This window comes from Arachis ipaensis, chromosome B1 (genome assembly GCF_059453495.1).
Source record: "Arachis ipaensis isolate K30076 ecotype BB chromosome B1, ASM5945349v1, whole genome shotgun sequence".
Taxonomy (NCBI): domain Eukaryota; kingdom Viridiplantae; phylum Streptophyta; class Magnoliopsida; order Fabales; family Fabaceae; genus Arachis; species Arachis ipaensis.
Window position 1 is genome coordinate 95,116,753 of NC_142436.1, and position 25,482 is coordinate 95,142,234.

The following is a 25,482-nucleotide window of genomic DNA, read 5'->3' on the forward strand; positions in this document are numbered from 1 at the left end:
TTCTTGAGTTGTTGATGAAGTAGTGATTGCTACTACTTGGTTCCTCTCCATCTTCTTGGTGAGGTCAGCCAGCTGCTGGGTAATGAGCTTGTTCTGAGCCAGCAGAGCATCTACATTGTTTAGCTCCATCACTCCTCTCGTGTTCCCTCTTTCGGAAGCATAGAAGTAGTCATTCTCTGCTACAGTTTTAATGACATCTATGGCCTCCTCAATGGTCTTCTTCTTGTTCAAAGATCCTCTGGATGAATGGTCTACGGCCTTCTTTGACTCATAAGAGAGCCCTTCATAGAAAATGTGCAACTGCACCCATTCATTGAACATATCTGGTGGGCACCTCCTTGTTAGGTCTTTAAACCTCTCTCATGCTTCATACAGAGTCTCACCATCTTGTTGCCTGAAAGTTTGGACCTCAGCTCTCAGCCTATTGATTCGTTGAGGGGGGTAAAATCTTGCTAAGAATTTGTTCACCACATCTTTCCAAGTTGTCAAGCTCTCCTTTGGGAAAGACTCCAGCCACTTGGCTGCCTTATCCTTGAGTGAGAATGGAAATAAGAGCAGTCTATAGGCGTCAGGATGAACACCATTAGACTTCACTGTGTCACATATTCTCAGGAAGGTAGTTAGATGTTGATTGGGGTCTTCTTGGACACCTCCTCCGAACGAACAGTTGTTCTGAACAAGGGTGATGAGCTGTGGCTTCAGTTCAAAATTGTTGGCATGGATGGTTGGCTTTTGAATGCTACTTCCACAGTTTCCTGGGTTTGGATTGATGTAAGAGCCTAAAACTCTTCTATCCTCCACCATGGTTGTGAGCCTCTTCTTCACGATGGTCTTCCATGTTTGGTTCAAAGTATTCCTCCTCTTCCTCACCACCAACCACTCTTTTTCCTCTTGCTTCCCTCCTTAATCTAAGGAAGGTCCTCTCAGGTTCAGAATCAAAGGAAGTTGAAGCCCCGCTTCTTCTCCCTATCATACAACCAACAAGGCACAAGCAAGGAAAATAAATGCAGACAGCATTCTGTTAGAATTACTGTTAGTGTGAGTGATGCAATATATCAAACAGTTAGTGGGTTAGTGAAATGAATGGTAAATAACTAAAAATGAAAAAGTAGGGGGAAGGGAAGAAATTAACTAGAACTGAAAGTAAATTACTCAAACAGAAAATTAAATCAAACAAAACAAAAATGCTCAATCTAGTTATCCTCCAATTTAATCATTGTTGATGCACAATCAATCCCCGGCAACGGCGCCATAAACTTGATGCGCGGAAACCTTGTCTCATAACAAATTTCCTTCGGCAAGTGTACCGAATTTGTCGTCAAGTAAAAACTCACAATAGAGTGAGGTCGAATCCCACAGGGATTGATTGATCAAGCAACTTTAATTAGAGGAATGTTCTAGTTGAGCGAATCAGAATTTGAGTTGAGAATTGCAGAAAATTAAATGGCGGTAAAGTAAATAACAGAAAAGTAAATGCTAGAAATAAAGAGCTGAATGTAGATGACGGAAAGTAAATTGCAGAATCTTAAATGGGAATGGGGTAATTGCTCATAAAAGTAAACGACAGAAATTAAAGAGAATGGGTAAGATCAGAAATGGGGAGTTCATTGGGCTCAGGAGATGTTGCATTCTCCGGATCAATTTCATTTTCGTCTCTTCCTCAATCAATGCACTCATTGATCTCCTTAGCAATCTTAAGTGATCGAATTACAAGGAGATCTCTCAAATCTTGATCAATAGCCAATTCCTTGGTCAATTGCTCATGAGAAGAGATGAAGTATGGTCACTGATTATACCACATGCATTTTCCAAATCAAGTGTTGAGAGGATTATAGTCACATATCCATCCAAACTCAATTTGGTCCAGCATGAGAAAGCATTTCCAGCATGATCTCTTCATTCCTCTTTCAAGGTTCAGAAGAGATCTAAGTTTGAATAGCTTCTTTTCCAAGATAACTACCCAATTGGATGAAGATCGAAAGCTTTCAAGTAAAATCAAGAGAAAAGATAGAAGAAGAATAATGAAAACTAGTATTGATCCATCAAATTACAACAGAGTTCCCTAACCCAATGAAAGGGGTTTAGTTGTTCATAGCTCTGGAAAATGAAAACAAAGATGGAGAATACATGATGAAACTAGAAGTGCAGAGAAAGTAAAATACAGAGAGTAGTTCTATGCCAAGAGGCTCCCTATAATTTCCAACTCCTTTTCTAATTCAAACCTACTCCTATATATACTACTCTTCTGTTCTTCTAGTTGGCTCTTCAAGTCTTGGGTATGGGCCTTTGGATCTTGAGTTTGAAGCAGTTCTCTTCTTCATTGGGCTTAGTTTTGCTTTCAGAGAGAAAGTGTGAAGTGGGCAGAGACTTTAGCTCAGGACGTTAGGGGTGTTAATGTTAAGTGAAAATGTGAGTTTGAGAACGTTAGTGACAATCACCTTTTACACTAACGTTCCTCACCAAAGTAAGAGCCACGTTAACTTCAACGTTAGTGGCACAAACGTTGCCACTAACGTTACTTCTATGCCCTTCGCACATGTTACTGGGACTTACCTTTCCCAGTAACGTTGAGAAGTCTCCCCCTTCCTTACGTTAGAGTCCACGTTAACTTACTTAACGTGGCTCTTTTAACGTAGGCTTTCCAACCTTCGAGAACGTTAGTGATACTTACCTTTGTCACTAACGTTCCAATGTGCCCCTATTTCTCACGTTAGAGTCCATGTTAACTAGGTTAACGTGGCTTCTAACGTGGCCATGCTAGCCATCTCCAACGTTAGTGACAAAGTTGAGTGTCACTAACGTTGGCTCATCATTCCCTTATCCACGTTAGCTTACACGTTAACTAAGTTAACGTGGGAGTTAACGTGGCTCACAATGGCTTGTGTGGGCTCCTTCCAACGATACTGACAATGTTAGGTGTCACTAACGTTGGCGATCACCTTCCTTTCTTCACGTTAGCTTCCACGTTAACTAGGTTAACGTGGGAGTTAACGTGGCTTATTGGGGCTTGTGTGGGTTAATCCCAACGTTAGTGACAATGTTTGGTGTCACTAACGTTGTCGATCTCCTACTTTCTTCACATTAGCTTCCACCTTAACTAGGTAAACGTGGGAGTTAACGTGGCTTATTGTGACTTGGCCAACGTTAGTGACAAAGTTGAATGTCACTAACGTTGGCTTCCCCTTTACTTCTTAACATTAGAGCCCACGTTAACTAAGTTAACGTGGCCACTTATGAGCTTGGTCCAACGTTAGTGATAAAGGTAAGTGTCACTAACGTTGGCTCCATTTCCTTTCCTCCACGTTAGAGTTCACGTTAACTTAGTTGACGTGACTCTTAACGTGCGCAATGATGGCTTCGAGAGCGTTATTGGCGATTACTTTTCTCATTAACTTTGCAAGTTACTCCCATTCCACGTTAGGAGTTACGTTAATTAGATTAATGTGGCTGCTAACGTGGTTCTTCCTTGCTTCCTTTGTCCTAAAATCAAGCAATAGAGTGCATCAAAGTTCTAGTCCAAGTCATGGGAAATAAAACATCCAATTTGTCATTAAACTCATGCAAAATCCTCATGAAATCATGTAAAGTGCACAATGTAAGCTTGAATCAAGATGTAAGTGAATATCTACCCAAAACTAGCTTATTTTCTAAGGAAATGCATGAAACTACCCTAAAAACAGCAAAGAAAAGGTCAGTAAAACTAGCCAAAATGCCCTGGCTTCAATGTCTGCGATGCCAAGCCCAGAATTTGGAGTTGAGAATTTTGAATCGACGCGTACGCGTCACAGATCTGAAACTACTCAACACACTAATCACGGCATCGAATGGAAATAAAGGTAATTAAAATAATTAATTTTAAAGCAAAGGAAACATGTTTTTGACATACATCATATAATAAGGAAGGGAAAGTAAAACCATGCAATTAACAGGAATAAGTGGGTGAAAGATTGAATAAATCACTCAAACTAAGCACAAAATACATCATAAAATATGGGTTTATCAGTCACTGGATGGGAAAAAGGGCAACTCACGCGTAAGCATGGTGTACGCGCACGCGTGAAGAAGCAAAATCTCAGCCTTCACGCGTGAGCATGGTGCACGCGTACGCGGGAAGAAACAAAATCACAGATTTCAAGCTTAAGCGTGAAGCATGCCACGCGTGGGTGAGCTGAAAGTTGGCCCTCCAACGTTGAGTCAAACGCCAATAACAGCAAGCTTTCTGGTTTTTCTGGTTTTGTTCTAAATGGCATTTACGTCAACGTTGGCCATCAAACGTTTACTCCAACGTGAAGCATCAGAACTCATAATTCAAACAGATCTCTTCTCAATAGCAACAGAAATCAATTGGAGCCATTTTCAACCCAATTCCATCAAGGCCAAAATCCCAATTTAGAGATTGAACATCAATGGAAGAAAGTGTATAAATAGCTTAGAATTTGAGTTAGGGAGGATATTTTTTCTTTTTCCCAATTTTTCATTTTTCTTACACTTATTGCACTTTTCAGTTTGAATTCAGGATGTATCTTTTGATTCCAATTTCTATTTTGAGAGCTATGAACAACTAAACCCCTTTTCATTAGGTTAGGGAGTTCTATTGTAATTCAGTGGATCAATAGTAGTTTTCATCTTCGTCTTCTTTCTTTTCTCTTGATTTTTTGTTAAAAAGCTTTCGGTCTTAATTCAATTGGATAGTTGTCTTGAGAGAGAAGCTATCCATAATTGGAATTCTTCGGAGCCTTCAGAGAGGAATGAAGAATTCATGCTAGAATTGCTTTCTCACATTGGATTAGATTGGGGTTTGGATGGATATAGTGACATGTAATCCTACCAACACTTTGATCTTTGAATATGTATGGTATAGTCAGTGACCAAACTTCAACTCTTCCCATGAGCAATTAAATCAAGACATTGGGCAATTGTTCATGCTTAGAGAGATTGGTGAGCCAAGACATTGGGTTCCAATCATCTAAGATTTCCAAGCAATGTCAATGAATGCAGATATTGAATTCTTCGGATCAAATGGTGTTGTGATGCCAAGGCATCTTAGGCTAGTTTCACTAGTCTTTTTCTTTGTTTTTAATATGTTTTATGCACTTTCTTGAGTTATAAGTAAGCAAATTGGGTAGAAATTCATGTATGCCTAGATTCATTCAATCATGATTAATTTCATGCAATTTCATGAGAATTTTGCTATAATTATTTGTGAGCTAAGAATGATGAGAATTCTCATGACTTTAGCAAGACTTTGTTGCATATATTGGTTGATGACAGGTGAAGAAAGGCATGGAAAGAGTTGAAGAAGGAGCAGAGAAAAGATGTAGAAGGAGCAACGTTGGAAGAGAAGCAGAGCAAGTTTCTGCACAATTGGCTGATGCTCACGTTGGAGGGAGCGTTAGACCTCCAACGTTACCCCCAACGTGGTGATGAAAAATTCAATTCTAGAGCTAAATAAAATTTGAGCGACGCGTACACCTCTATGACGCATACGCATGAAAAAGCATAATTTCTTTATCCGCGCGCAAGCGTGAGTCACGCATACGCGTCACAAAGCGAACGTTGGAGGTCCAACGTTACCTCAAATGCTGCCTCCAACGTCCACGACGCCAAGCCCAGAATTTGGAGTTGAGAATTTTGAATCGACACGTACGCATGGATGGGAAAAAGGGCAACTCACGCGTAAGCATGGTGTACGCGCACGCGTGAAGAAGAAAAATCTCAGCCTTCACACGTGAGCATGGTGCACGCGTACGTGTGAAGAATCAAAATCACAGATTTCACGCTTAAGCGTGAAGCACGCGTACGCGAGGGTGAGCTGAACGTTAGCCCTCCAACGTTGAGTTAAATGCCAATGACAGCAAGCTTTCTGGTTTTTCTGGTTTTGTTCTAAATGGCGTTTGAGTCAACGTTGGCCATCAAATGTTGACCCCAACGTGAAGCATCAGACCTCATAATTCAAACAGATCTCTTCTCAACAGCAACAGAAATCAATTGGAGCCATTTTGAACCCAATTTCATCAAGGCCAAAAGCCCAATTCAGAGATTGAACATCAATGGAAGAAAGTGTATAAATAGCTTAGAATTTGAGTTAGAGAGGACTTTTTTTCTTTTTCCGAATTTTTCATTTTTCTTACACTTACTACACTTTTCATTTTGAATTCAGGATGTATCTTTTGATTCCAATTTCCATTTTGAGAGCTATAAATAACTAAACCTGTTTTCATTGGGTTAGGGAGCTCTATTGTAATTCAATGGATCAATAGTAATTTTCATCTTCGTCTTCTTTCTTTTCTCTTGATTTTTTGTTAGAAAGCTTTTGGTCTTAATTCAATTGGATAGTTGTCTTGAGAGAGAAGCTATCCATAATTGGAATTCTTCGGAGCCTTGAGAGAGGAATGAAGAATTCATGCTAGAATTGCTTTCTCACATTGGATTAGATTGGGGTTTGGATGGATATAGTGACATGTAATCCTACCAACACATTGATCTATGAATTTGTGTGGCATAGTCAGTGACCGAACTTCAACTCTTTCCATGAGCAATTAAATCAAGACATTGGGCAATTGTTCATGCTTAGAGAGATTGGTGAGCCAAGACATTGGGATCCAATCATCTAAGATTGCCAAGCAATGTCAATGAATGCATTGATCGAGGAAGAGGTGAAAATGATTTGATCTGGAGAATTCAATATCTCCCACAACCCAATGAATCCCCCATCTCTGATCTTACCCATTCTCATTACATTCTGCTCATGAATTTCATGCTCAATCCCCATTCCCATTTAATTTCTTGCAATTTAAGCTTCTGTCATTTAATTCCCAGCAATTTAATTTCTGTTCATTTATTTTCTTGCAATTTAAGTTTCCCGCCAAATTTACATCCTGCAATTCTCTACCAAATCTGATTTCGCTCAACTAGAACAATTCATGAATTATAATTGCTCGATCTACCAATACCTGTGGGATTCGACTTCACTCGACAGTGAGTTTTTACTTGACGACAATCCGGTGCACTTGCCGGAAGGAATTTGTTGAGAGGCAAATTTCCGCGTATCAAGTTTATGGCATGGTTGCCGGGGACTGGTTTTGTATTGACAATTACTAAATTGGAGGATAACTAGATTGAGCATTTTTCTTTTCTTTTGTTACTTGAATTCCAATTTCTTTTGTTACATTTAATTTCTGCAAATTTTAGTTGTTTTTCGTTAATTTTACCTTACTTCTTTACTTTCCAGCAAGCTAATGATGATTAGTGCTTAAATATTGCATTCTTTTGTGCTTAAATGGTATATTTCTTTGATCTTTTAATTTTATAAACTTTGTAGGAAATAAGAAGAAAAAGAAGCAAAAAAGCACAAAATAAGCTAAAAAGGAGAAAAAAAGAATTTTGGGTCACACTTTGAAGTTGGAGTACGCTTTGGAACCATAGGCCACGCTTTTAAAAGTGTGGCCCTAACCATGAAGCCAAGGAATGAAAAAAACAAAGGCTAGCGCTCATTAAAGGAAGCGCTACGCTCAAATTTTTTCACTTTTTCGGGCTTTTCTTTAAGCCTTGTGACAGCATGACCATGCCTCCTTCAAAGTGCCATAACTTGAGCTACAGATGTCCAATTGATGTGATTCCAGTTGCGTTGGAAAGCAGACATTCAGAGCTTTCCAACGATATATAGAAATCTATATTTGGCATGAAATTAAAGCACAAGAGATAGGCATCTTTAAGACCCAAAAAACCAACCAAGTAGTGATCTCACCAAGGCTCGAAGAGGGGAACCAAGTAGCGCTCAAAAACTCAAAGGATAGCGCTCCCTTTCCTCAAATTTTTCATGTCTTTCAATCCTGGACCAAGGAAGTAATAAAGTGTAGCGCTCAAAGAGTGAGCGGAGCGTTCAAAATGTGAGCGCTAGGTGCATGCCATGACACGGACGAGGCACACAAAGAGGAGTAGCGCTCAAGAATTCAAGCGGAGCACTCCCCTGGAAGGTTCCCACACACCTTGACTCAATTGAACCAAGCAACCCTGACCCATGGCACTTGAACCAAGCCATCTTGGATCCAATTCTTCACAGACCCAAGTCACCAAATGCATCCGGATCCACTCTCATCCAAAGCAAGCAAAGCCCATTAAAAATGACTCAAAGGCACACAAAGAAGCTAGATTAGGAATTTCATTTGTAATTTGTTTTCAATTTCAATTTCATTTTCATTTTGTAAAGCCTATATAAAGGCATCAATTTCATTTCATTAGAGAAGGCTGGCTCTGCTAGAGAGTAATAGGAGTAGGGTAGAATAGAAGGTCTCTTTGAAACACTTTTAATTTTCTGCACTTTCTACATTTCAATTACATTGAATTCAGTTTATGCAATTTAAATTTCTACAATCCTCAGCTCCAATTTCCTTCTCTGTAATTTTACTTTTCTGTTTACATTTCTCTCAATTTACTTTCCTACTACAATTTCCTTTTTTGCTACGATTTCCTTTTCTTCTACAATTTTACTTTCTGCCATTTGTCATTCGAAGCTACTGTGATCTGAATTTAAATTTTCCTACACTTAAAATTTCCTGTCACTTGTTCTCAAGATCTCTTCAATTGCTTGATTTACTCCATTCTTTAAATTTCTAGCACCCAGCCCCCCTTTACATTTTGCTGCAATTTACTTTTCTTGCTCTCTAAGATTTTGTCCAATCTACATTCTGCTGATTTACACTTGATGCAATTTACATTTCTTATTCTTTAAGGTTCTATCAATTTACTTCCTGCAAGAGAAATCTGCTGCAATTTTACTTTCCTTGTCATTTAAGCTTCATCTAATTTACATTCTGCTCTTTACTTTCACTGCAATTTACTTTCTGCATTTTTAAATTCCTAGAAATTTCCTTTCTGTTGGTTACATTTCACTTAATTCAACAATGTTAGCTTGACTAAACTAATCACTCACTAAAGTTGCTTGATCCATCAATTCCTGTGGGATCGACCTCACTCTAAGTGAGTTTTACTACTTGATGCGACCCGGTACACTTGCCGATGAGTTTTGTATGGAATCTAATTTCCACGCATCAGCTAACCCACTAACCATTTGATAAATTGCTCTAACCAAGCTAACTATACTCTGTTTTAGTGGATTTTGCAGTTGCTATTTGTTGTACTTTTCCATTGCATGAGAGGTAGGAGAAAGGAAATTTCAACCTCATTTGATAGTGAACCCAAAAGAACCTTCCTAAAATTAAGGAGGGAAGCAAGAGGAAAGAGGGTTGTTGGTGCAGAAGAAGAGGAGGAATATTTTGATATAACCATGGAGGATGATATGAAAAACCATCATGAAGGAGAGGTGAACAATCATGTCCGAAGAGGTGGAGCTAACCCTACTGTACAGGAGAGGAGAGTTCTGGGATCATACATCAATCCAAACCCAGGAAATCGTGGTAGCAACATTCAAAGGCCAACTATGCATGCTAATAATTTCGAATTGAAGCCTTAGCTCATAACTCTTGTCCAGAACAATTGCTCTTTTGGAGGAAGTGCACAAGAGGATCCTAATGAGCATCTCACTAAATTCCAAAGGATATGTGACACAGTTAAATCTAATGGTGTTCATCCTGACACCTATAGATTGCTACTGTTTCCATTTTCTTTGAGGGACAAAGCATCAAAATGGCTAGAACTATTTCCGAAGGAAAATTTCACCACCTGGGAAGATGTAATGAATAGATTATTAACAAGGTTCTACCCTCCACAAAGAGTAAAAAGGCTAAGAACTGAAATGCAGACATTCAGACAGTAGGATGGTGAAACTCTTTATGAAGCCTGGGAGAAATTCAAAGACTTGACAAAGAAATGCCCCCTGATATGTTTAATGAGTGGGTGAAAATCTACATCTTTTATGAAGGACTAAATTATGAATCCAGAAAAGTTGTAGATCACTCATCTAGAGGTTCCTTTAACAAGAAGAAGACCATTGAAGAAGCCATTGATGTTATAGAGACATTGGCTGACAATGAGTATTTTTATGCCTCAGATAGAAGCAACAACAGGAGAGTCTTAGAATTGAACCATATGGATGCAATCCCAACCCACAACAAGATGATCACCCAGCAACTGGCTGAATTGACCAAGGAAATAGAGAAGAATCAGGTTGCAGCTATCCACACTCAACCATCACCCTAAGAAGAGTTGGAGACAGAAGAAGGAGTTAATTGGGAGGAAGCTAATTACCTTGGAAATTCATCTAGGCAAGCTAATGATCCATATTCTAAAACCTATAACTCTGGTTGGAGGAACCACCCAAACTTTAGGTGGGGGAACCAACAAAATCAAGGCTAAGATCACAAACCCCATAATCCAAACTAGTATAACAACATGATGAGTCTATGTTTGATGGTATATTTTGACTCAATTTGGATGGATTCTAGCACATGAACTCACACTTAAGCACCAAAATAGCATACATTTGTATTTGATCCCTAGTTTGATCTTAAATGTGAAAACATGCAATTTTGTGCTTTAATAGAGCAATTTAATCCCACCTTTGTGCCATTCGATGCCGTGATATGGTTTGGGAGTGATTTCAGGCCTTGAAGGGATAAAAGTGGAAGAAAGCATATACAAGGGAGAAAAAATGAAGAAAACAAGGAGAAGTACACACAGCGAAGTGTGCGTGCGCACAGCCCTGCGTGCGCGTGCACAGACAAGAATTTCCATGTGCGTACGCACAGGTCCCTACACGTGAATTCATTAATTATGCAGATGCTTCGCGAATTCGGAGTCCCTTGGCTCATTTGGAAGGCTAAAATGCTATTTTGGAGTGCTATATTAAGGAGGCTTCAACACTTATCAAAGGGGGGAAGCATTAGAGCAATTTTTACATAGTTTTCATAGTAATTAGGAGTAGGAGTAGTGTTGAGTAGAAAGCTCGTGGCATTTCTGATCACTTCTCAGCAGCAGCAGTGGCATGAACTAATCAATTCAGAACCAGAATAGCACTCTTGACAAGCACCAACGACCTCGGTGGCAGCTGCGGCGGTGCAGAGTAACTCACAGTGATAATTTTGTTTAATACAAACAGTCTCAATGACAGGCTTCACAGTAGAGACAAATTGGGCGACAAGGAAGACTCAAAAATAGGGTAAGCTTACCAAAATAGTAGTGGTTCTAATGGTGGTTTCCTGGGCAGCTCGAATGTTGGTTCCCGGTGGCGGAGGGCTCCGACGACTCGCAGAACCCAAAGGCAGAGACAGAACAGGGGATAAAAATGAGCACTGACATGGATGAATTGCTTCAGACCTCAGCAAGCTCCAACGACCTTCTCGGAGACAGCTACGGCGGCGCGGTGGTTTGGCGACGGCAGCGACTTCCATCAACGGTAGTAGTGGTGAAGAGACGTGGCGTTGATGACAGAAGACTTCTTCCTCCTCTGTTCGCGAGTTCCATCTCTCTGACTTTGCTATAAGTGGCGGCGGCTGGCTCTGTGACGAGGACGATGGCGGCACAGTGAGGGCGACGGCGATGGGAGGCACAGCGACGCCTTCCTCCTCCTGCTCTTGGCTCGGGCTCGTCTCCCTCCTCTGGCTCCTTCTGCGAACGTCCTCTCCTCACGAAATGGCAGCAGCGTCGCGGAGCTTCGACGGCAGTGACGCGGGTAGCAGCTTGCAGGGCTGACGACGGCGACGGCGCAGAAACGACAACTTTAGCATGGCGGCTGCACGGCTCTCTCTCTCCGCGGTTCCATTTCCGATGACGGCCTAGCAGCAATGACGGGTGGTGACACCCGACGGAGGTGACGACGGCGTCTCCCTCCTCTCCGATTCCAAGCCCTCTATTCTCCCTTTTTCATTTCTCTGTTTTTCTTTTTTTTTTTGTTTATGCGTGTTGTGTTTAGGAAGGGGGGTGGGGTACGGCTGAGGGATGGTGAGGGTGGAAGGGTTAGGGTTCGAAATTAGGAATTAGGGTTTCTGATTCAATTTGGGAATTTGGGGTTAGAAATTAGGATTTTATAAAAGAATATGGATAGTTATGAATAGATATTTTGATAAAATTGAATAGTAGAGTAATTTTAGAATCAAATATACTCTATTAAAAATATTTAGGAACATTATTTATCAACATATTGCTAAGTTCAATCAATTATTTCTAATTTACATTATAAAATGAACAAGTTAATTATATTTTGTAAAGTACAATTTAAATTCAAATATCAATTTTCTAGATTAAATCATACAAATCCCTATTATTTTTCTATCTCTGAAACTTTAATTTCAATTTATAAAATAATTAATTATAATAAAAATGGTACATAAATATTAATTGACGTAAACTTAAAGCATTTATAAAAATCAAGCTAATCATTTCTAATAATTTAATTTCTAGGAGTTCAAATTAATAACATAATTCATTAAAAATAGAATTTATTTAAATTAAATTATACAATTCTTTCTTATTTTTCAATTACCAAAATTATAATTTCAATCATACCAAATATCTAATAAAGTTTATATAAAAATTCTAATTAATTTAAACTTCAATTATCATGAAACTCCATTTAATTACCTTTAGTAAAATAATTTTCTTAAAATAAAGTTATCAACAAATATAATAAATCACAAATAACTATTTTATTTGATTTTCAAAAACTAGGGTTGTTACAGGCCTCACGGCCATGCCTAGACCTTGTTCTTATGTATTCTCAACGGTGGAGTTTCTACACACCATAGATTAAGGTGTGTAGCTCTGCTGTTCTTCATGAATTAATACAAAGTACTATTGTTTTTCTATTCAACTCAAGTCTATTTCTTCTCCAAGATATTCATTCGTTCTTCAACTTGATGAATGTGATGATCTGTGACACTCATCATCATTCTCACCTATGAACTTGTGCCTGACAACCACCTCTGTTCTACTAGCAATGGCTTGAATGCGTATCTCTTGGGTTTCTAATCTAAGATTGGAACCTTCGTGGTATAGGCTAGAATTATTGGCGGCCATTCCTGAGATCCGGAAAGTCTAAACCTTGTCTGTGGTATTCTGAGTAGGATCTGGGAAAGGATGACTGTGACGAATTTCAAACTTGCGATTGTGGGGCGTGTGACAGACGCAAAAGGATCAATGGATCCTATTCCGACATGATCTAGAACCGACAGCTGATTAGCCGATGTTGTGACAGAGCATCAAGACCATTTTCACTGAGAGGACGGGATGTAGCCATTGACAACGGTGATGCCCAACATAAAGCTTGCCATGGAAAGGAGTATGAATGATTGGAAGAAGGCAATAGGAAAGCAGAGGTTCAAGGGGAACAAAGCATCTTCATACGCTTATCTGAAATCCACCAATGAATTACATAAGTATCTCTATCTTTATTTTATGTTTATTTTCATCACCTTAAACTCCATAACCATTTGAATCCGCCTGACTGAGATTTACAAGATGACCATAGCTTGCTTCAAGCCGACAATCTCCGTGGGATCGACCCTTACTGACGTAAGGTTTATTACTTGGACGACCTAGTGCACTTGCTGGTTAGTTGTGCGGAATTGTGACAAAGTGTGATTCACGTTTAAGAGCTCCAAGTCTTTGGCGCCATTGTTGATGATCACAATTTCGCTACCAATTTTTTGGCGCCGTTGCCGGGGATTGTTCGAGTTTGGACAACTGACGGTTCATCTTGTTGCTTGGATTAGGTATTTTTCAGAATTTTTAAGAATGAATTCTAGAGTTTCAAGGTGATGTTCTTATCATCACAAAAGCTGATTGATTCTCATCAATTTAGCTATTGAATGTAATGTCCTGCTGAAGCTTGGCCAAACATGTCTAATCCTTTTTAGAGTGAAGCTTTAGACTAATATTGCATGATTCCTGGAATTCTTATTGAAAGTTTTGAATCCCTTTATTTTCTTTTCCATATACGTTTCAAAAATCACAAAAAAATTTATAAAACCATAAAAACCAAAAATATTTTATGTTTCTTGTTTGAGTCTAGTAGCAATTTTTAAGTTTGGTGTCAATTGCATATTTCTATTTTTCTTGCATTTTTCGAAAATTACATGCATGTATCTTCATTGATCTTCAAGTTGTTCTTGATGATTTCAGTGCTCTGATCTTTAAATTCTCTTATTTTGTGTGTTTTGTTGTTTCTCATATGTATTCTCAATTTGTTAGTGTCTTTTATATGAAAATTTTTAAGTTTGGTGTCCTGCATGCATTGTTTGATTTAAGTTTCCTAAGATTAGTTGCATTTTTATTGTTTCTCATCATCAAAAATTCAAAAATATTTTCAAAATTGTGTCTTTTCAAGTCAATAATACAGAGAATTGAAGATTCAGAACATTCAGTAGAGGAATCAAACAGAAAAAGCTGGGCGTTCAAAACGCCCAGTGAAGAAGGAAAACTGGCGTTTAAACGCGAGCCAGGGTACCTGGCTGGGCGTTTAACACCCAAAAAGGTAGAGATTTGGGCGTTAAACGCCAGAATGGGCACCATTCTGGGCGTTTAACGCTAGGATGACACTAGAGGGAAGATTTTGTTTTTAATTCACATTTTTTTCAAATCTTCATAATTTTTCAAAATCAAATCTTTTTCAAATCATATCTTTTCAATCATATCTCTTTCAAAATCAATTTCTTTCCATTTTATATTTATTTTTACCATTTTCAAAAATCCTAGCTTCAATTAAAGATTTACTTCAAAATTTTCAAGTTGTTACTTGCCTAATAAGAAAGGATCAAACTTTAAATTTTAGAATCATATCTTTTAATTTCTTGTTAGTCAAGTAATCAACTTTAATTTTAAAAATTTTCTTTTTTTAAATTGATTTTCAATCATATCTTTTCAAACATATCTTTTCAATCACATCTTTTTCAAAATTAATTTTTTTAATCATATCTTTTTCTAATTTCAAAATCTTTTTCAAAAATCACTTTATTTCTTTCCCAATCTTAGTTTTCGAAAATGTCAATCAAATTTTCAAATTTCTTTTTAAAATATTTTAATTAATTTTCAAAAATTCTTCCCCTCTTCTTACATCCTTCTATTTAAGGGACTAAGACTCCTCCTCAAGGTACAATTCAAACTCCCTCCTTCTGTATATGTTCGAATTCTCCTCCATCTACCACCTCCTTGTATTCTTCTTTTCTTCAGACACTTCAAGGAATCTCTATACTGTGACATAGAGGATTTCATACTTTCTTGTTCTCTTCTCTTTCATATGAGCAGGAATAAAGATAAAGGGCTACTTGTTCAAGCTGATCCTGAACCTGAAAGGACCTTGAAGAGAAAGCTAAGAGAAGCTAAAGAATAATTCTCTTTAGAGGGCCTAACAGAACTCTTCAAAGAAGAAGAAACCATGGCAGCCGAAAACAAGAACAATGCCAACAATGCAAGGAAGGTGCTTGGTGACTTTACTGCACCTACTCCTGATTTCTATGGGAGAAGCATCTCAATCCCTTCCATTGGAGCAAACAACTTTGAGCTTAAGCCTCAATTAGTTTCTCTAATGCAACAGAATTGCAAGTTTCATGGACTTCCATTGGAAGATCCTCATCAGTTCTTAGCTGAGTTCTTGCAAATCTGTGACACTGTCAAGACCAATGGGGTTGACCCTGAAGTCTACAGACTTATGCTTTTTCCTTTTGCTGTAAGAGACAGAGCTAGGACATGGTTGGATTCACAACTTAAAGAAAGCCTGAACTCTTGGGAAAAGCTAGTTAATGCCTTATTGGCAAAGTTCTTTCCACCTCAAAAATTGAGTAAGCTTAGAGTGGAAGTCCAAACCTTCAGACAGAAGGATGGTGAATCCCTCTATGAAGCGTGGGAAAGATACAAGCAATTGATCAGAAGGTGCCCTTCTGACATGCTTTCAGAATGGAGCATCATAGGAATCTTCTATGATGGTCTGTCTGAACTATCCAAGATGTCATTGGATAACTCTGCTGGAGGATCTCTTCATCTGAAGAAGATGCCTACAGAAGCTCAAGAACTCATTGACATGGTTGCAAATAACCAATTCATGTACACCTCTGAAAAGCTTCCACCTCCGAGTCATAGGAGATGGAGAGATTCCTCTCAAGGGTGCAACAAAACCACTTCTATGAAGTTGTGGCCAAGAAGAAAGTGATCCCCGAGGTCCCTTTCAAACTCAAAAAGAATGAGTATCCAGAGATCCGACATGAGATCCGATGAAGAGGTTGGGAAGTTCTCACCAACCCCATTCAACAAGTCAAAATCTTAATGGTTCAAGAGTTCTATGCCAATGCATGGATCACCAAGAACCATGATCAAAGTGTAAACCCAGACCCTAAGAATTGGCTTACAATGGTTTGAGGGAAATACTTGGATTTTAGTCCGGAAAATGTGAGGTTGGCATTCAACTTGCCCATGATGCAAGGAGATGCACACCCATACACTAGAAGGGTCAACTTTGATCAAAGGTTGGACCAAGTCCTCATGGACATCTGTGAAGAGGACACTCAATGGAAGAGAGATTCAAGAGGGAAGCCGGTTCAACTAAGAAGGCATGACCTCAAGCCCGTGGCTAGGGATGGTTGGAGTTCATCTAACGCTCAATTATTCCCACTAGCAACTGGTCTGAAGTTACTATAGACCGGGCTATCATGATTCATAGCATCATGATTGGAGAGGAAATGGAAGTTCATGAGGTTATATCCCAAGAACTCTACAAGGTGGCGGACAAGTCCTCTCCTTTGGCAAGGGTAGCCTTCCCTCATCTCATTTGTCAGCTTTGCAATTCGGTTGGAATTGACATAGAGGGAGACATTCTCATTGATGAGGACAAACCCATCACTAAGAAAAGGATGGAGCAAACAAGAGAATCTCATCAAGAGCATGAGGAAATTCCTCATCATGAAATCCCTGAGATGCCTCAAGGGATGCATCTTCCTCCATAAAACTATTGGGAGCAAATCAACACCTCCCTAGGAGAATTAAGTTCTAACATGGGACAACTAAGGGTGGAGCACCAAGAGCACTCCATCCTCCTCTATGAAATTAGAGAAGACCAAAGAACCATGAGAGAGGAGCAACAAAGGCAAGGAAGAGACATTGAGGAGCTCAAGCACTCCATATGATCTTCAAGAGGAAGAACAAGCCGCCATCACTAAGGTGGACCCGTTCTTTAACTTCCTTGTTCTTTACTTTCCTGTTTTTCAAAAATTATGCTTTATGTTTATCTATGTTTGTGTCTTTATTACATGATCATTAGTGTCTATGCCTTAAAGCTATGAAAATGAATCCATCACCTTTCTTAAATGAAAAATGTTTTTAATTGAAAAAGAAAAAGAAGTGCATGAATTTTAAATTATAAAACAGTTTAATTATTTTGATGTGGTGGCAATGCTATTGTTTTTCTGAATGAGTGCGTGAACAGTGCATATTTTTGAATTTGTTGATTCATGAATGTTAAAATTGTTGGCTCTTGAAAGAATGAAAGGAAAAGGAGAAATGTTATCTGATGATCTGAAAAATCATAAAATTGATTCTTGAAGCAAGAAAAAGCAGTGAAAAGCTTGCAAAAAAAAAAGAGGCAAAAAAAAAAGAGAAAACCAAGCAGAAAAAGCCAATACCCCTTTAAACCAAAAGGCAAGGGTGATAAAAAGGATCCAAGGCTTTGAGCATCAGTGGATAGGAGGGCCCACAGGAATAAAATCCTGGCCTAAGTGGCTAAAACAAGCTGTCCCTAACCATGTGCTTGTGGCGTGAAGGTGTCAACTGAAAACTTGAGACTGAGCGGTTAAAGTCGAGGTCCAAAGCAAAAAGAAGAGTGTGCTTAAGAACCCTGGACACCTCTAATTGGGGACTCTAGCAAAGCTGAGTCATAATCTGAAAAGGTTCACCCAGTTATGTGTCTGTGGCATTTATGTATCCGGTGGTAATACTGGAAAACAAAGTGCTTAGGGCCACAGCCAAGACTCATAAAGTAGCTGTGTTCAAGAATCAACATACTTAACTAGGAGAGTCAGTAACACTATCTGGATTCTGAGTTCCTATAGATGCCAATCATTCTGAACTTCAAGGGATAAAGTGAGATGCCAAAACTGTTCAGAAGCAAAAAGCTAAAAGCCCCGCTCATCTAATTAACACTGAACTTCATATATATTTTTGAAATTCATTGTATATTCTCTTCTTTTTATCCTATTTGATTTTTAGTTGCTTTGGGACAAGCAACAATTTAAGTTTGGTGTTGTGATGAGCGGATAATTTATACGCTTTTTGGCATTGTTTTTAGTATGTTTTTAGTATATTTTAGTTAGTTTTTATTATGTTTTAATTAGTTTTTATTTAAAAATCACATTTCTGGACTTTACTATGAGTTTGTGTGTTTTTCTGTGATTTCAGATATTTTCTGGCTGAAATTGAGGGACCTGAGCAAAAATCTGATTCAGAGGCTTAAAAAGGACTGCAGATGCTGTTGGATTCTGACCTCCCTGCACTCAAAGTGGATTTTTTGGAGCTACAGAAGCCCAATTGGTGCTCTCTCAATTGCGTTGGAAAGTAGTCCATACTTTGCCCGAGATTTGATGGCCTAAATAGGCGTTCCAAGTCAGCTCAAGAATTCTGGCGTTTAACTCCAAAACTGGCACAAAAGCTGGAGTTAAATGCCCAAACTGGCACAAAAGCTGGTGTTTAACTCCAAGAAAAGTCTCTACACATGGAAGCTTCAATGCTCAGCCCAAGCACATACCAAGTGGGGCCGGAAGAAGATTTCTGCATTAATTACTGATTTCTGTAACCCTAGGCTACTAGTTTTCTGTAAATAGGACCTTTTGCTATTGTATTTTCATACTATCTATCTTTTGTTCATCTTTGGACGTGTAGTTCTTAGATCATGGAGGCTGGCCTCATGGCCATGCCTAGACCTTGTTCTTATGTATTCTCAACGGTGGAGTTTCTACACACCATAGATTAAGGTGTGGAGCTCTACTGTTCTTCATGAATTAATATAAAGTACTATTGTTTTTCTATTCAACTCAAGTCTATTTCTTCTCCAAGATATTCATTCGTTCTTCAACTTGATGAATGTGATGATCCGTGACACTCATCATCATTCTCACCTATGAACATGTGCCTGACAACCACCTCTGTTCTACTAGCAATGGCTTGAATGCGTATCTCTTGGGTTTCTAATCTAAGATTGGAACCTTCGTGGTATAGGCTACAATTATTGGCGGCCATTCTTGAGATCCGGAAAGTCTAAACCTTGTCTGTGGTATTCCGAGTAGGATCTTGGAAGGGATGACTGTGACGAGTTTCAAACTCGCGATTGTAGGGCATGTGACAGACGCAAAAGGATCAATGGATCTTATTCCGACATGATCGAGAACCGACAGCTGATTAGCCGATGTTGTGACAGAGCATCAGGACCATTTTCACTGAGAGGACGAGATGTAGCCATTGACAATGGTGATGCCCAACATAAAGCTTGCCATGAAAAGGAGTATGAATGATTGGAAGAAGGCAATAGGAAAGCAGAGGTTCAAGGGGAACAAAGCATCTTCATACGCTTATCTGAAATCCACCAATGAATTACATAAGTATCTATATCTTTATTTTATGTTTATTTTCATCACCTTAAACTCCATAACCATTTGAATCCGCCTGACTGAGATTTACAAGATGACCATAGCTTGCTTCAAGCCGACAATTTCTGTGGGATCGACCCTTACTCACGTAAGGTTTATTACTTGGACGACCCAGTGCACTTGCTGGTTAGTTGTACAGAATTGTGAGAAAGTGTGATTCACGTTTAAGAGCTCCAAGTCTTTGGCGCCATTGTTGATGATCACAATTTCGCCTGCCAGTTACCGGCTTCATAATTACCTCAACCCTGTTGTTGTGATCGACCCGCCTCATGTGTTCCTCGGTGTGGACAGTCTCTAACCAAATGTCCCGGTGTGCCACACTTGTAACATAGTTTCATACCCAACCGGAATGGCTTATTCGGATGGTAGTCCCCACACTCCTTACATTTCATATAAGGGGAGTAAGCTCCTGACCGCTTTCCTTCACCATTTCTCTTGAAGTTTTGTCCCCTTGGTCCAAGGTAATCGTCACATTCCCTATTAGTGTTTCCCCTATGAGTGTCCCTTGACACGTCTACCGGTTGTGCATATTCCTCAACAACTTTCTCTTTGTTCACCAGATCGGAGAAAATCCGAATCTCCAGAGGAGCAACGGCAGTCATGATGTTATCCTTCAAGCCTCTTTGGTACTTGATGCACTTCCAGCTTTCATAGGTATCCGGGGTACCCTGACACGCCCTAGAGAACCTACAGAGCTCCTCAAATCGGCTAGTATAGTCCGCCACAGATAAGGAACCTTCCTTCAGCTGCATAAGTTCCATCTCATTCGCTTCCCTTGCAGATTCAGGAAAGTACTTCTTATAGAACGCCGTTTGAAACGCATCCCAAGAGATTTCTGCATTCGGAAGTCACATCAACTGGCACTCTCCTTGCCACCAATGTTATGCCTCTTCTAACAGTTGATAAGCCGTAAACTCCACGTATTGGTTAGCCGGGACATATTGAGCCTGTAGTGCACGCTCCATAGCTCGGAACCAATCGTCCGCTTAAGTTGAGTTGGTCGAACCTCTGAGAGTTGGTGGATGAACCTTCAGAAACGAAGCCAAAGTCATTGGAGTACCTCCTAAGTCATTACCATCTCCTTCTTCATTTTCGTTCCCATTTCCATTACCGTTCCCTTTTGTAACGACCCAATTTTCAGTATGTCTAGATCATACCGAAAACTGAGTGCTACCAATTTGTCTTCCTAATTATTATCTATTATTTATCATATGAGCCTGATTCGTTGTTAAAATTGTAGTTAAAAAGGAAGAACGTCAGGTGGAACATCATCAAAAGGAAGAACGTCATCTGCTACTCCTCTGTACAATAAGACATTGCTATAGGACGTCTCTCTGGTACCTCATCAAGTAGCCATACAATAGGAGTCTCGTACACAGGATTTAGATTAAAGTTCACGTAAAAATGGTGTGTAGACATTGGCTGGTCTCATAGTATATACATAAACAGATAACGATATTCACCCTATACTCAGAAGACTACCTAGAGCAGAATCCTTTTTGCAAACGGTCGTCAGCAAACTACGGAAAGGAACTCTTGCTTCCATCTGAAGGGGGAAGGGAGAGAGAAGGGGTAAGAACTAGGGAGTTCTTAGTAGGGCCGGTGTTATTAGTTAAGTTCATTAATTTTGTGTTGTTTAGCAGATAAATAGTAGAATACAGAAAAGCAGTAAATAGAAGATACAGATAAATAGAGAAGATAGAGAAAACATATAGCAGAATACAAACAAAAGAATACAAGAAAATAACACGAACACAGACACAGAGAATAGAATACAAACAAAGGAAGCATACATTCATGCAATAATCATAACAGAGAAAATGCACAAACAAGTATGATGCATGTCCAGCCCTAGTGCAGGTAATGAGCTCATTTGTCGGTTTCTACCCACTCCCGATGTAATCCAAAGCAGCTGAAACGGGTATGGCTTTCCTGTTGGCTATACCCCTGTGTACAGGAAATAACCCCTCAGCCACCACAGGGTCCACTGCACGTAGGAAATAACACATCTGCCATTGCAGGGATGTATGCCGACACACCTTCTGTATACAGGAAATAACCCCTCTGCCACTACAGAAATGGAACAAGTGGTCGCGGTACTTCTGTAGCAGGAAATAACCCCTTTGCCTTACAGAAATAAAGTATGGATCTGTACCGTAGGAAAGCATTCTTAGTGGTTGCACCACCATCTATCTGACTGCCTCAATGCAGCAGATGAACAAACAAATAACTCTGGAGTTGCCTTAATGCAACAAATAAACAAACAAGCATCTTTTGGGTTGCTTCAAGTAACAAATGACCCTTCAACTGGTCCTCTGCTTTTTTTCATACTACTCTTTTCTCTTTGTTTCTTTACTCTGCTCTGATTACTCTCTTCTCTGTATCTCTTTACTTTTATCTGATTACTCTGCTTAACGTATGTATTTAAAGCTTATGTAAATTTCGGTATGAATAGTTAGCCTGTCCCAAGTATAGGTTCATTAAGTCTATACTGAAATAGTTTAACTTTTCAAATACCTAACCGTAGTCGCAACTCAAGTACTAACTAAGTTGCCCTAGTTCGTTCACTAGTCTCTGTCTGTTTTTCTGTCGTTAAAATTTTACATACTTTTTTGTTGGTTTTTATCTTTTCTTTAACTTTTTATCATTTCTTTATCTTTTTCTCACTAATATGTTCTTACCTCTCCCTAAGTGTTTTATGAAGGTAATTATGAGATTCTGCACTTAAAGTTGTCTTTCTAAAGCTTTTACAGAAAACTGCCTTTTTCGCATTATTTTATTATTTTTATTAAAATATTATTTTTAAATAAATATTATTATTTAATATTTCATTATTATTTATTATTTTATTAATATATTTTCGAAAATTACCTTCCTTTGACCTTTTACTTTATAAATTCACTTTTTACCACCCGTAACTTTTAATATTTCTACTTTAATCACCCTAACTTTCAGAAATTACAAAATAACCCCTCAAACACCAAAATATTTACTTCCTTGCCCTTTCTAAGATCTAAAGGGTGTTCTTCAATGTTCTTCACCACACTCAAAGTGTTCTTTGTAACAACCCTAATTTTCGAGTATGCAAGATCATTTCTGAATACCTCTTCTGTATCATCAAGCATCTAAATCCTCATTGTCATTATATTATCTTTAACTCAGAACCTTAGTTGAGACAAGCTCGATAACGTGGTCACGAAGAACGTAGTTTTTAAACTGTATCGGTTAGGGGTTTTGATTTGGATTTTCGTAAATAGTCTCAGTTTGACAAACTGGACTCGATTTATGAGAGGAGAGAGATAATAGTATAATATTATCATTATATTAGTATTATAAAATGCTTGAATGATATTATAAGGTTACCTGGTCTGTTTTAGTTAAAAATAAAAAAATCGGTTTAACCGGGTTTACGGTTTACTGGTGCAGCTTAGCACCAGCACTCTCTGATGACTTTAGCAATGCTAAGGCCTCATTATACATGTTTTATTCTCATAATAAATATGTTACTAGTGTCATTTATGCTAGTACCTCAGAAAATAATTTTTAGAGATGTTTTTACAAGTGTTCCGATACACCTAGTTTTAGTAGTTATACACCTGAGATATTTTAATATTATTTTAATCCACCTCCAAGCCAACCAATCACAACTCACCTTACACCCCCAAGACCTCCAAGGCTGTCTCATTTCATCATTTTGGCCGAAAATAACAAGAGAGAAAAGAGAGAAACTTTCATGAACACTTAATCTTCAAAGTTTGATTTCTTCAGAACCAAAACTCAAATCAAAACTCCGATTTCACCAAAATGATCCTCTCTTCTTCCTCTACATAACCATTTAACTTATCAAGGATGAAAATAAGGTGAGATGGCTGTCTCCCTCCCATTTCAATTCGGTTTTCAAGGAAAACCATGCAAAACATGTGTTTTCTTGATGTTCTTCCTTAGGAATCATGCTTAACTTGACTTGAGGGCCAAGAAACGTGAATTTCTAGCAAGTCTAAGGTGAGATATATCTTCCTAACATACTGAGTGAGATTTGGTCAGTTGAGAGTTTTTGGATTTAAAGTTGTTCTTGATGTGATTTAGGAGGAAAAAGTGCTTAAGGACCACCTGAAAGTTTAACCGAATTAGGAGCAGCAAAACCAGGTAGGGTGTCACGAAATTAATCTTGATTATTTGTGTTTGACTTGTGTGAATGTTTTATAAATTGGCTGTGCTAAAAATTGGTTGCATATATGATTGAATCTTGGTGAAAATTTGGTGAAATTTTGATGAAATTTGATGAAATTCAAGCTTTAAAGTTCATGTTCTTGGGCAGCTGGAAAATCGAAACCCGAAGCTTAAATTGAGGTTCAATTTATGTTGAAATCATGTAGAAAAGATGGGGTTTTAGTGGCTGCAATTTTATTTTGAATTATGGTAAAAATCGGTTGCTGAAAAGACTGAAAAACGGGTAAAAACAGAGAAAGAATCTGAAGAATTTATGAAGAACATGAAGAACACTTTGAGTGTGGTGAAGAACATTGAAGAACACCTTTTAGATCTTAGAAAGGGCAAGGAAGTAAATATTTTGGTGTTTGAGGGGTTATTTTGTAATTTCTGAAAGTTAGGGTGGTTAAAGTAGAAATATTAAAAGTTACGGGTGGTAAAAAGTTAATTTTAAAGGTTAAAAGTTAAAGTTAAAGTAATTTTTGAAAATTTAGTAATAAAATTTTGAATAATAATATTTAATTAAAAATAATATTTTAATAAAAATAATAAAATAATGCAGAAAAGGCAGTTTTCTGTAAAAGCTTTAGAAAGACAACTTTAAGCACAGAATCTCATAATTACTTTCATAAAACACTTAGGGAGTGGTGAAAACATATTAGTGAGGCAAAGATAAATAAAAGTTAAAAAGTTGAAGAAAAGATAAAAATCAAAGAAAAAGTCTGTAAAGTTTTAATGACAGAAAAACAGACAGAGACTAGTGAACGAACTAGGGCAACATAGTTAGTCCTGGAATTGCGAATAGGGTTAGGTATTATATGAAAAGTTAAACTGTTTCAGTATAGACTTAATGAACCTATACTTGGGACAGACTAACTATTCATACCGAAATTTACATATGCTTTAAATACATACGTTAAACAGAGAAATCAGAACAGAGTAAAGAAACACAGAGAACAGAGTAACCAGAGTAGAATAAAGGGATACAGAGAAAAGAGTAACCAGAGCAAAGTAAAAAGACAAAGAGAAAAGAGTAATGTGATAAAGAGAAATGGTTTGAGTTACGATGTTGTAAAAGTAAAAGCTGTAAAGTTTGTATAGCATGATTGAACAGAGATTGAAAGAGGTACTACATAAGAATGTGAAAGTGATGATGATAATGAGAATGATTATATGATGATCTGCTGCGTGAAGGCAGTCAGATAGATGGTGGTACGACCACTGAGAGTGCTTTCCTGGGATACTTAGCTATAATGCTATTCTATAAGTCAGAGGACTCTTACAGAGGTATCGAGAACACACGACTAGCATATACTCCTGTAAGTCAAAGGACTCTTACAGTGAGAGTGTGTGTGTATGGTCCTATAAGTCAAAGGACTCTTACAGTGAGAGTGTGTGTATGCTCTTGTAAGTCAAAGGACTCTTACAGAGAGTGTGTTGGGCAGATATAAGTTAACTAGCTCCGCCATGCAAGTCAAAGGACTCTTGCGAGGGACATTGCCAACAGGAAAGCCTTACCTGGTCAGAGGACTCCGGGTAACGTCGGAAGTGGGTATGTAACCGACAAATGAGCTCATTACCTGCGCTAGGGCTAGACATGCATCATACTTGGTAGTGCATTTCCTTTGTTATGATTGTGGTATGAATGTATGTTTTTCTTGTTTGTATTCTATTCTCTGTGTCTGTTTTGTTT

At 38.4% G+C, this 25,482-nt stretch overlaps 3 non-coding genes across 3 annotated transcripts; 1 reads left to right on the plus strand and 2 right to left on the minus strand.

Moving 5' to 3' along the window:
* Positions 1–316: 316 nt before the first annotated feature.
* LOC148577534 (small nucleolar RNA R71) lies at positions 317–423 on the plus strand. The gene has a single exon (XR_015903953.1). It is a non-coding gene; the product is annotated as a small nucleolar RNA R71 (small nucleolar RNA).
* A 9,316-nt stretch (positions 424–9,739) lies between these two features.
* LOC148577535 (small nucleolar RNA R71) lies at positions 9,740–9,846 on the minus strand. The gene has a single exon (XR_015903998.1). It is a non-coding gene; the product is annotated as a small nucleolar RNA R71 (small nucleolar RNA).
* Positions 9,847–15,733: 5,887 nt separating this feature from the next.
* Positions 15,734–15,841, minus strand: LOC148577536 (small nucleolar RNA R71). Its single transcript, XR_015902763.1, has one exon. It is a non-coding gene; the product is annotated as a small nucleolar RNA R71 (small nucleolar RNA).
* Positions 15,842–25,482: the final 9,641 nt, after the last annotated feature.